This window comes from Hordeum vulgare, chromosome 1H (genome assembly GCF_904849725.1).
Source record: "Hordeum vulgare subsp. vulgare chromosome 1H, MorexV3_pseudomolecules_assembly, whole genome shotgun sequence".
NCBI classification, from domain to species: Eukaryota; Viridiplantae; Streptophyta; class Magnoliopsida; order Poales; family Poaceae; genus Hordeum; species Hordeum vulgare.
In genome coordinates this window covers 403999768-404010304 of record NC_058518.1, presented here as the reverse complement: position 1 = coordinate 404010304, position 10537 = coordinate 403999768, and the positions used below count along the sequence as shown (strand labels likewise).

The 10537-nt window shown below is 42.1% G+C and overlaps 1 pseudogene; it reads right to left on the bottom strand.

Annotated features, from left to right (window-relative positions):
• Nucleotides 1–9665: 9665 nt before the first annotated feature.
• Nucleotides 9666–10512, bottom strand: LOC123399687 (annotated as a pseudogene).
• Nucleotides 10513–10537: the final 25 nt, after the last annotated feature.

Sequence of the window (10537 nt, the reverse complement as noted above, 5' to 3'; positions counted from 1 at the left end):
TATAGGAGGAAAAAACGATCCCGAGGACACACGGGAATTTCTGTCATGCTAGTTTCATCATGTTCATATGATTCACGTTCGCTACTTTGATAGTTTGATATGTGGGTGGACCGGCGCTTGGGTACTGCCCATACTTGGACAAGCATCCCACTTATGATTAACCCCTCTCGCAAGCATCCGCAACTACGAAAGAAGAATTAAGACAACGTCTAACCATATCATTAAACTAGTGGATCCAAATCAGCCCCTTACGAAGCAACGCATAGACTCGGGTTTAAGCTTCTGTCACTCCAGCAACCCATCATCTACTTACTACTCCCCAATGCCTTCCTCTAGGCCCAAATATGGTGAAGTGTTATGTAGTCGACGTTCACATAACACCACTAGAGGAAAAGACAACATACAACATATCAAAATACCGAACGAATATCAGATTCACATGACTATTATCAGCATGACTTATCCCATGTCCTCAGGAACAGAAGTAACTACTCACAAAGCATAACCATAATCATGATCAGAGGTGTAATGAATAGCATCAAGGATCTGAACATAAACTCTTCCACCAAGTAATCCAACTAGCATGAACTACAAAGAGTAATCAACACTACTAGTAACCTTACAAGTACCAATCGGAGTCGCGAGACGAAGATTGGTTACAAAAGATAAACTAGGGATTGGAGAGGAGATGGTGCTGATGGAGATGTTGATGAAGATGCCTCCCCTCCGACGAGAGGAGTGTTGGTGATGACGATGACGATGATTTCCCCCTCCGGGAGGGTACTTTCCCCGGCAGGATCGTCCTGCCGGAGCTCTAGATTGGATCTGCTCAAGTTCCGCCTCGTGGCGGCGGCGAAACCACGAAAAAGCTCCCGATTGATTTTTTCTGGAACGAAACCCTTCATATAGCAAAAGAGGGGGGCTAGTGGGCCGTCAGGGAGCCCACAAGCTTGCCATCCGCCACCAGGGGGGTGGCGGTGGCAGGGCTTGTGGCGCCCCGGTAGCCCCCTTCCGGTACTTCTTTCGCCAGTATTTTTTATATAATCCCAAAAAATTCCACGTAACTTTTCAAGGCATTTGGAGATGTGCTGAATAGTGGACTAAGATTTGCTCCTTTTCCAGTCTAGAATTCCAGCTGCCTGAATTCTCCCTCTTCAAATAAACCTTGCAGAATAAGAGAGAAAAGGCATAAATATGGTACCACAAAGTAATATAATAGCCCATAAGGCAATAAATATCAACATGAAAGCATGATGCGAAATGGACGTATCAGGACCGCTCCGTAAGTCGGGGATATACGTTGGTTATGAGATTGTGTCCATAATCAGGTATCTTGACCCCATGACAAGCGACTGTGACACGGCTCGTTTTGCTGATTGCATTTTCGACGCGGATTTTTTCCCGACTTTAGGGGGGAGAATCAACCCCTTGATGCTAAAAGTCGACAAATCACGTGGCAAACCACGGGAATCCACGCCCATGACCCGCGCACTGCTGAGACTGAGAGAGAAGTCCAAAAAAAATAGATTTGCAGTCATTAGCAAATCAACTGCCTGACCACTTTAGTGACTTAAAGATTGTGACAAAATCGCATGTGCATGCACGCAATGCACCGGAAAGGGTCGAAATACCAAAGAAGAATGACGGTATACCCGCTGCCATCCAAAGGTCTAAAAGGACGAGAGATCCGCCTTCTCAAATCCCAAGTATTCGGGGACGCCTAACAAAAAAGGATACGAGAGATTTATCACAGCCTGTCACCATAGTTCCCCAAAGTAAAACAGGGAGCCAGTCGAGACCTGGCACAAGTACGGAAAATTCAATGCACAATATTCTAGACTTAAACTTTTCCATAGGCGAAACACCGAGCGGAGATGTGTGCGCACACATCGGCGCGGGAAGTCTAAAGGACCTTGCTCCTAGAATGGGAAATTTGGTAGAGCAAGTATTAGCGCCAGATGTGCTCCATGATGAAATGGCCATAGATTATATTTATACAGGAGAGTCTCTGAATCGAGCAACAATGATTGTCGACATTAACTTTGCTACGAATATTGCCTCAATCATAGATCTTGACCTTGAGCCTAAAACGCTCGATGATTGCAAGAAAAGGTCGGCTTGGAATGACTGGTAGAAGGCAATTACTACCGAATTATTATCTCTCAACAAAAGGAAGGTGTTCGGACCAGTCTGTCGAACTCCTCCCCACATTCGCCCGGTTGGCCATAGGTCGGTTTTTGTTCAAAAGAGAGATGAAAATAATAAGGTAGTATGGTATAAAGCAAGGCTTGTTGCTCAAGGGTTCACTCAACGACCCGATGTCGATTTTGAGGAGACATATTCCCCGGTCATGGATGGAGTTACCTTTAGATACTTGATCTCAATGGCAGTAAACATGGGCTGGAAAATGAAATTGATGGATGTTGTCACTTCTTACCTATATGGTAACTTGGATTCGAACATATATATGAAGGTTCCTGAAGGTATACCTGTTCCGAACCATGATAGAGAAAACACGAGTCTATATAGTGTTCAACTTCAGAAGGCATTGTATGGACTTAGACGGTCTGGTAGAATGTGGTATAATCGCCTAAGCGATTTCCTTCATCATAAGGGCTACACGAGCAATACAGATTGCCCATGTGTTTTTATAAGACGACCCCAAGATGGATTCTGTATAATCTTGGTGTACGTAGACGATTTAAACATAATCGGTACACCTGAGGATATTGAGGAAGTGAGTTCCTACCTGATGTCGGAATTCGAGATGAAGGATTTGGGTAAAACCAAGTTCTGTCTGGGTCTACAACTTGAACATTCCCCTGATGGGATTCTAATGCACGAGTGTGCCTACGCCCAGAAGGTGTTGGAAAGATTTGGATTTGACAAGGCATACCCTTCTAAGACCCGATGGTCGGGAGATCTTTGCAGCCAGATAAGGACACGTTCAGGCCTAAGGAAGAGGGGGAGGAAACTCTGGGACCAGAGGTTCCTTACCTGAGTGCAGTTGGGGCACTCATGTACCTCGTGAATTTGCTAGCTAGGTACAGTTCTAAATTTACCAGAGCTTCCTTACACGTCCAGACATTGCTTTCGCCGTCAATTTGCTAGCTAGGTATAGTTCTGAACCTACCAAGAGACATTGAAAAGGTGTCAAGGACGTCTTTCGCTACTTGCAAGGGACCAAAGATCTCGGCCTATTTTATAGAAGGAATCAAGACCTGGCCCTTATAAGCTATGCCAATGCTGGGTACCTGTCGGACCCGCATGATTGCAAATCATAGACTGGATATGTTTTCCTTTGTGGTGGAACTGCATTCTCCTGGAGATGAACCAAGCAAACACTTGTGTCAACCTCCACAAACCACTCGGAAATAAGGCACTACTCGAAGCGTCAAAGGAATATGTATCGCTTCGGCGGATGATCAGCCACATTCATCAGACATGTGGGCTGAACACCGTACAAACCCCTACCATTATCTATGAAGATAATGTTGCTTGTGTTGCACAAGTTCAGATGGGTTACGTGAAGAGTAACCTCACAAAACATATTAGTCCCAAGTTCTTGTATGCACACGAATTGCAACAGATGAACGAGGTGAGAGTCTTGTATACTAAGTCGTGTGACAATGTTTCTGACATGTTTACTAAATCATTACCAGCATCATCTTTTGAGAGGTGTGTGCGTGGAATCGGTACGATGAGACTTGAGAGATGCAGGGTTCAGGGGGAGAAACTTCACAAATTCATCGCTGAAATCTCGATCCCGATGATTGACTACTCAATCAGGTGGTTGAGTGGATTGTACTCTTTTCACTTGAGTGAGTTTTTCTGATGTTTCTCACCTAAGGTTTTTAACGAGGCAATTCGTGCAATACAACAACGTATACTATGTGCTCTTTCTCCATATTTTTCCCACCGGGTTTTTTGAAGTTTTAAGGCATGGATATACGGATAATTACCTAAGGGGGAGTGTCGGGAAACCGTACTTGACCCATGAAGCCTCGCGCGAGCGTGGATGCTGGTTAGCGTACAAGGTACGCAGCCAACCCCTCTCGTTTTCCTGGTCTCATGCTAGATGTGTACTTATCCCTTCCCCCATATCTATATATAAACAAAGGAGAGGCAATCATTGTAACAGATATTTGATGATTAATAAAGCTTTGTTCCTTCCTACTTTCTTTGTCTACTACTTTGTATGATTGTCTTTGATGTCTCGCTTTCGTTCCGAATCTTGGACCAGACTCGTTGACAGGAGCTGCGGAACACAAGCAAGGGGGCAAAGGCGCTACCGCGCCGGAGGTTGGTTAGAGAACGACGAGTACTTAGACCCGGATGCGTCGCCAGCGGGTTTCCTACCTCGACGACGACGACCGCACCAACGCTGCACATCCTCCCCTTCTGCCAACGGACGAGATTCGATCGGTTAGGTGACCAACGATGAGGAGAGAGAGAGAGAGATAGTGGTCACCGCCGTCTTGTATGAGAGAGTTTGAGTAGACAAACTCTAACACGCAAGCATTGGGGATCCTGTCTATATTATATATAGTGGAGCGGTTTTAATTTTTCTCTTTGATAGTAATCATTTTATATTATGTATGTATGTGCCATGGAAGAATAAAACTTTATTTAAATATAACGTGCTACCGCGTCAAGTCGCACTTTGCTTCGTTCACTCGTGGTGCTAGACCCTCCATTAAGTGAACAACTACTACACGCGTCAAATTATCACGGGGATCCTTATTTCATATAGAAATGACCCCACTGTGTACATGCGCGTGTGTGATTAGGAAAGAGGCAGCGTATGTACGTTAGTGTGTTCATCTCTTCTCTTCGTGTATGTACCCCACCTACGTGGGTGAGAGAGATACATTGACCTAGAGAGAGATGGTGCAACACCAGAAATCACTAGAGATTTGTGACTGTTTTTTTTCACAGGTGATTTTGTCAGTGTATTTGTGTGCACGAGCGATAGACAGGGAATAGTGTTAATGATATCTCAAAAAGAAAAAAATGTAACTTATGCAAGGTGTGTGAAATGGAGACCCAGATATATCATATATAGAGGGGGCAATGCACGATAAGACATGGGAGGGATCAATGGTATGAGATGTCGATAGAAATGAAGAGATGGATGAAGTATATGGGTGCGAGATCAAGAGAGAGAGCCAACGAAATTGTGCATGCGCACGTCACAGCTATAGGGCGGGTGGCCCCTACTGTAAGGTGAGAGGGGAGTGGAGCAGTTTGTATGTGGCAGGGAGACCTAACTACAACGTTTGATCCATTGGTGTGTGGGAAACAGGGAGAGACACGGGTAGATCGACCAGTGTAGTATGCAATATGATGCTTTGTTGTTGCCTATATTTGCACCGCCGACGAACTTCGATGCCCAATAAATGTAATAAGTGTAATAGCCGTAATAGCCTAACTTTAGTTGCTTGCTTATCTATTCCCTTATTCTCTTCTTTGTTTATTTTTCTTATATAGTCACTAACGCTCTATTTCCTCGGTTTGCTAGTGGCCGCAATAAAAAGGGCCTGCTACTTGCTGTCGTGACCATGGGCCTTCATCAGTCTCACATGGGCCATTTTTTATGGGCCAAAACTGGACCACAACAAAATCGGAACCGTCAGTTTATGGGCCCATACCATAATGGGTCGTTAACACGCGAGAAGACAACACATGCTTAAATATATTTACATGCATAATGGGTCATTAATTGGTCGTAATACATAACAGGATGAAAATGGTCCAATGGGTTAATGGGCCACAAACAGGCCAATTTTAACTCTGGACTAAATTTGGCCCATTAGCAAAACAGACAAGTAATAGAACGCAAGTGATCGAGGGCCAGAAATAAGCCCATGAATTTATGGACCCTTAGAATGCCAAAAGATAAAACGGGATGGAACAACTGAATCGTGGGTCGTTAATGGGTCCAAAGCAATTTAATGTTCATTATGGGTCGGAATCTACTAGTTGTTAAAGGGCCCACAGATACAAAAGGCATGATATGGGTTGGAAGACGTCACTGGCCATATAGGGGCCGGAAGTGACAACGAGCTGGAATCATATTGGACGACCCACATGATGCTACTGAGCCGAATTAGGAAAGGCCATAGCGGGCCGTGAGTACCCGTGATGTAGGCTACATGCGAACATGTCGTTAACATGCTTTCCATGGGTCGGCCCGCTAACTTTTGACCAAGTCAAGTGGGCCGATCTTTTAACCTAAATGGGATACTGTTGGGCAATGCCACATTTCAACGTTTCCTAGGCGCGTCTCGCCTATTGGATCGATGGCATTTGTAGCATTGGAGAGCTGACACGTGGTTCTGCAAGCGAATGAGAAACTTACATGTAGAAAATCCTCATTGGTTGGTGCTCTTAATGACTATCAGATCTAAAAACGACATCTGATAGCTTAAGGGTGACCCATTACGGTAGCTGACACGTGTCGGTTACCCTTAACGAAATCACTTCCATGACACGCCATTTATTGTCATGGAAGTGGACACTTCCGTGATGATAATTAAGTATTGCCATTAAACACTTCTACGATAACACAAGAATGACTATTTTGCTTCAATTATAAAATAGTCATGGATATAAGTGCGTGACAGAAAATGTGACCTAGTGTGACAAACACATATTAGGAAGTGTTTTTAGTGTCTCTTTCTTCTTCAAAACTATCTATATACCTTACTCGAGACTATATATTAATTCTTCATATGATATGTGTTTTCCTTGAAGCCTCTTTTGCGCTTTTTTTTTGAGAATCATCATTTCCTGGTTATATTTATATGAGCCACATACATTAATCTCACATTTATAGAATGCTCAGCGTGAACTTTTCACTTATACCTTTTTGAGTTAAGACAGATGCTCTAGTACTTCACCTATATCTATTTGAGCATGGTGACATGTTTTATAGAAACTATTTGCACTGTCTTGCTTCACTTGTTTCTTTTTGAGAGTTAAATTGGAAGTGGTAATTTTCATGAGTTATATGATTGATCCAAAATGATAGGTATATGACGGTGGTACAATAAAAACTAGTATGATACTGTAGATCAGTGAATATGATCATTTGATTCTTTGCAATAGTTTTACGGCATTTAAATGGTAATATGTGGACATGCTAGTAAAATAATTAAGTTCGGTATTGATAATGTTGTTAAAGTTTGTGGTCCTTGCACATATAAAGCGGTGTCCGTTGCCATTAGCGGTTAGGATGGAGTATGATTTTATATTGTTTGAATCCTTTGTGTGTTTAAGTTAGGGGCACACGACGGTTAACTTCTCTAGGGAGGTAGGGTGTGCCCCCTAGCCTGTGGCTCCACGGAGGATCTTCTTTGGTACTTTTTTCTTCTAATATCTTTTATAGTTTTAAAATAATTCTCCGTAAAATATGAGGTCATTTGGAGCTCCGGAGAATGGTTAGATTTGTGGTTTTTCCATTTTCAGAATTGTAGTTGCTAACAATCTCGCTCTTTTAGTACATCTTGCATTTTAAGAGAGAAATGACATTAGAAATGCATCATAAAGTGGAATATAACTTCGAACAATATAAATAACAGTACAAGCTATGATGCAAAATGGACGTACCATGTCTCTATTTCTATCACATATATGGGATAGTTCGAGGGGTGCCCGACAAGATAACAGACATGCTAGACATATGGAGTAACTTTGGAACATCCATTTGGGTAGCATTTTTTGTCCGAGCAAGCTCTCCCGCCAGACATTTAGGGAAAAGGTGAAATATGACAATAGATTTTTCTAATGATCCTACTTAGAAACACAAAAGGTGATAGGCAATAAGCAGTCTCGAAGTAAATTGCACATGTCACTAAGTACTAGGGTTGGTTATGCACACGACACATACTCTATGGTATTCACTACAAGGAATATGCTAATACACGACGCTATATTTTCTTCGCTACATCATCACGGTTTTTAGTTTACGACGATCTCACGACGAAAAACCAAGCGTCAGAAATGAACAACAGCGATGTTTTGATCAAAATCGTCGTAACCTTTACGACGATTCCTGGATCGTCGTAACCTTTACGACGATCCTAAATCGTCGTTGGCAATCTAACCCAATCCTACGTGGCAGTCCTACATGGCAAAATTACGATGAAATCAAAACGTCATGACTGAAATCAGCCCAGCCCATTTCATTTGATCATATGGGCTGGTTTTATTTTTTTGGGCTTCTTATGAGGCCTTAGCCTATTTACAGCCACATCTAGTATTTTTTTCAAAAAAGAAATCATCATTATAATTTGGGCCCTGGCCTTTTAGTGCCCAAATACATTTGATCCAGTTCAGTTTTGGTCTTTTTTCATTTTTAAATTCAACAATTTTTTTTCTTTTATGTTATTAATGGATCTATAAATAACAGCTCATACAAATTTGAAGCTTATACACATAAATCTGAAGCATCTCTAAACGGCAGCCCACACCACAAAATTTGAATTCCATTTCCTTAATTATTGGTTTTTATCCTGTGAATATTATTTGAAAAATGGCCTTTCTAGATGTCAAATACTATTAGGTCCCACTTGTCACGTTCTAAATAAAGACAGCCAAGGTTTCAATTTCCACACAATTATTTCAGTCAAAACAACGAATAAATGAAAATTATCAAACCACATGCCAATTTTGGCTAATAGCACAATCTTTACATAATTCATTTCACCATTACATGTGATACTATCACAACATATAACTACTACTACAAATATACTCCACTTCTTCACTTTCAGGCCGAAGCTCCTTCAATGAGAGGAAACACCATTTCTAGATATGTTCGTACAGGCTCAACGAAGGCATCTAACAATAAACCAAAAGAATTAGAAACAAAAGATAAACAAATATAGAAGTAGTGAGAAGACAATATAATAAGTATTGGAAAGTCAATGTAATGGCCATTAGAGTTAATTTGTACTAGTACATAATATTTTGTTGAACTTCAGGTTTCAGTGCATGGGTTACGCCAGCCGCTAATGTTTCTTCAGTTCAACACAAAATGCTACGCTCGCCCATACTAACATACTGTATTCAGACAGGCCGAAATTCAGTTAATTAGTCAGGACAAGATATTAATACTTTATTCTGAAGTAAGAGGGAAACCAACACACTTAGCTAACCAGGCCGCATTACACAACAGAGCCGAGACGAATGAGGTAAGAGGGAAATCAACCCCCATATGGAAGCAAGAAACTGAGAGCTATTAATCCAATTTCCTGGCTCGAGTAAGTAGATTGTTAGAGACTGATGCTGTAATGGAGGACACTCACTATGACTATGAATATTTAAGCAACACAACTGCGTGGAATTATGTAGAAAAAGGATGTTGTTGTTGTTGCTCTGTCAGTGTTTTACAATATGGAATTATCTAGACAAGGTCTAGCTAGGGTGAAGACCAGAAGTTAGGCATTATTTGCTACCGTAGAAGACAGCAGAAATGGGTCCCTAGATTAGCCAGACATAACAAAAACAACACATAACAAATTAGATGCTTCTGTGGAGTGTAGCCAACTTCTAAACCTATGGATCAAACAAACAAGGATTGCCTGCCTTTCCACCAAGAAATCAGTGCAGATCAGAGAAGAAGCTCAGCACGACGCACCAAATCGTCGAACTCCGGCTATCTACTCCAGAAACAGCAACCCATACACGCCCTGACATGACACCTCGTGGAAAAATGCTCCCTGGTGGAAGAATGCGACACCAACATGCGAGAGTGAGACTAATCTAAAAACAACTCTAAGACAAGACATCTCAAAAGAGCAATGCAGGATTACATCCCAGTCGTGTACCGACATTCCATCATAGCTTGGCAAACATCAGTCTAATGATATACCACAGAAGACAGCTGGTGATAGGATCAAGTTGAAAGTGATTCCTAGAAATTTCAGGATGCTTACCTTGCAACGGGTAGCGACATCCTGAGATGCAAGCATAGCAGCATAGGGTGAAGATTCATCACGATCAGCCTTGACCTTCATGCCACCTGGATGGTTTATAGGAATAACAGTGCATATCAACTTATCAAGTACCATATCTAACAGTTTCAACACAAGTAATCACATAGGCAAAGATACATACCACTGATGTGCACCAGCGTTTCCCTCCAAGACAAGTCAGTCACATGCTGCATAATGAGATACAGAGTCAACACACATGAAACAACAGTGTCCATTGCATAGGCGCAAAGAGGTAAACACTTACGATGAAGGTGTCATTGAAGGATGCAAAGATGTGAGTAACGCCACATGCTCTCCCTCACGGACTGACGGTCCAAGGGTGACGTTCTCCTCCTTGGGCTCCCTGGTCTTCCTCTTCGAAGACTGCAACAACAAACAAATATTGTTGTCAGATAACTCGCTAAGAAACATGAATGGCAGCATTTACAGAACATTTCCGGTTTTGTGCAGCACATGTAAGACAGCTTGACTTGATATAAAAATTCCACGTGAAGCCGTAGGAGGAATGCATTATCTCACTAGTGGCTGATTGCCTT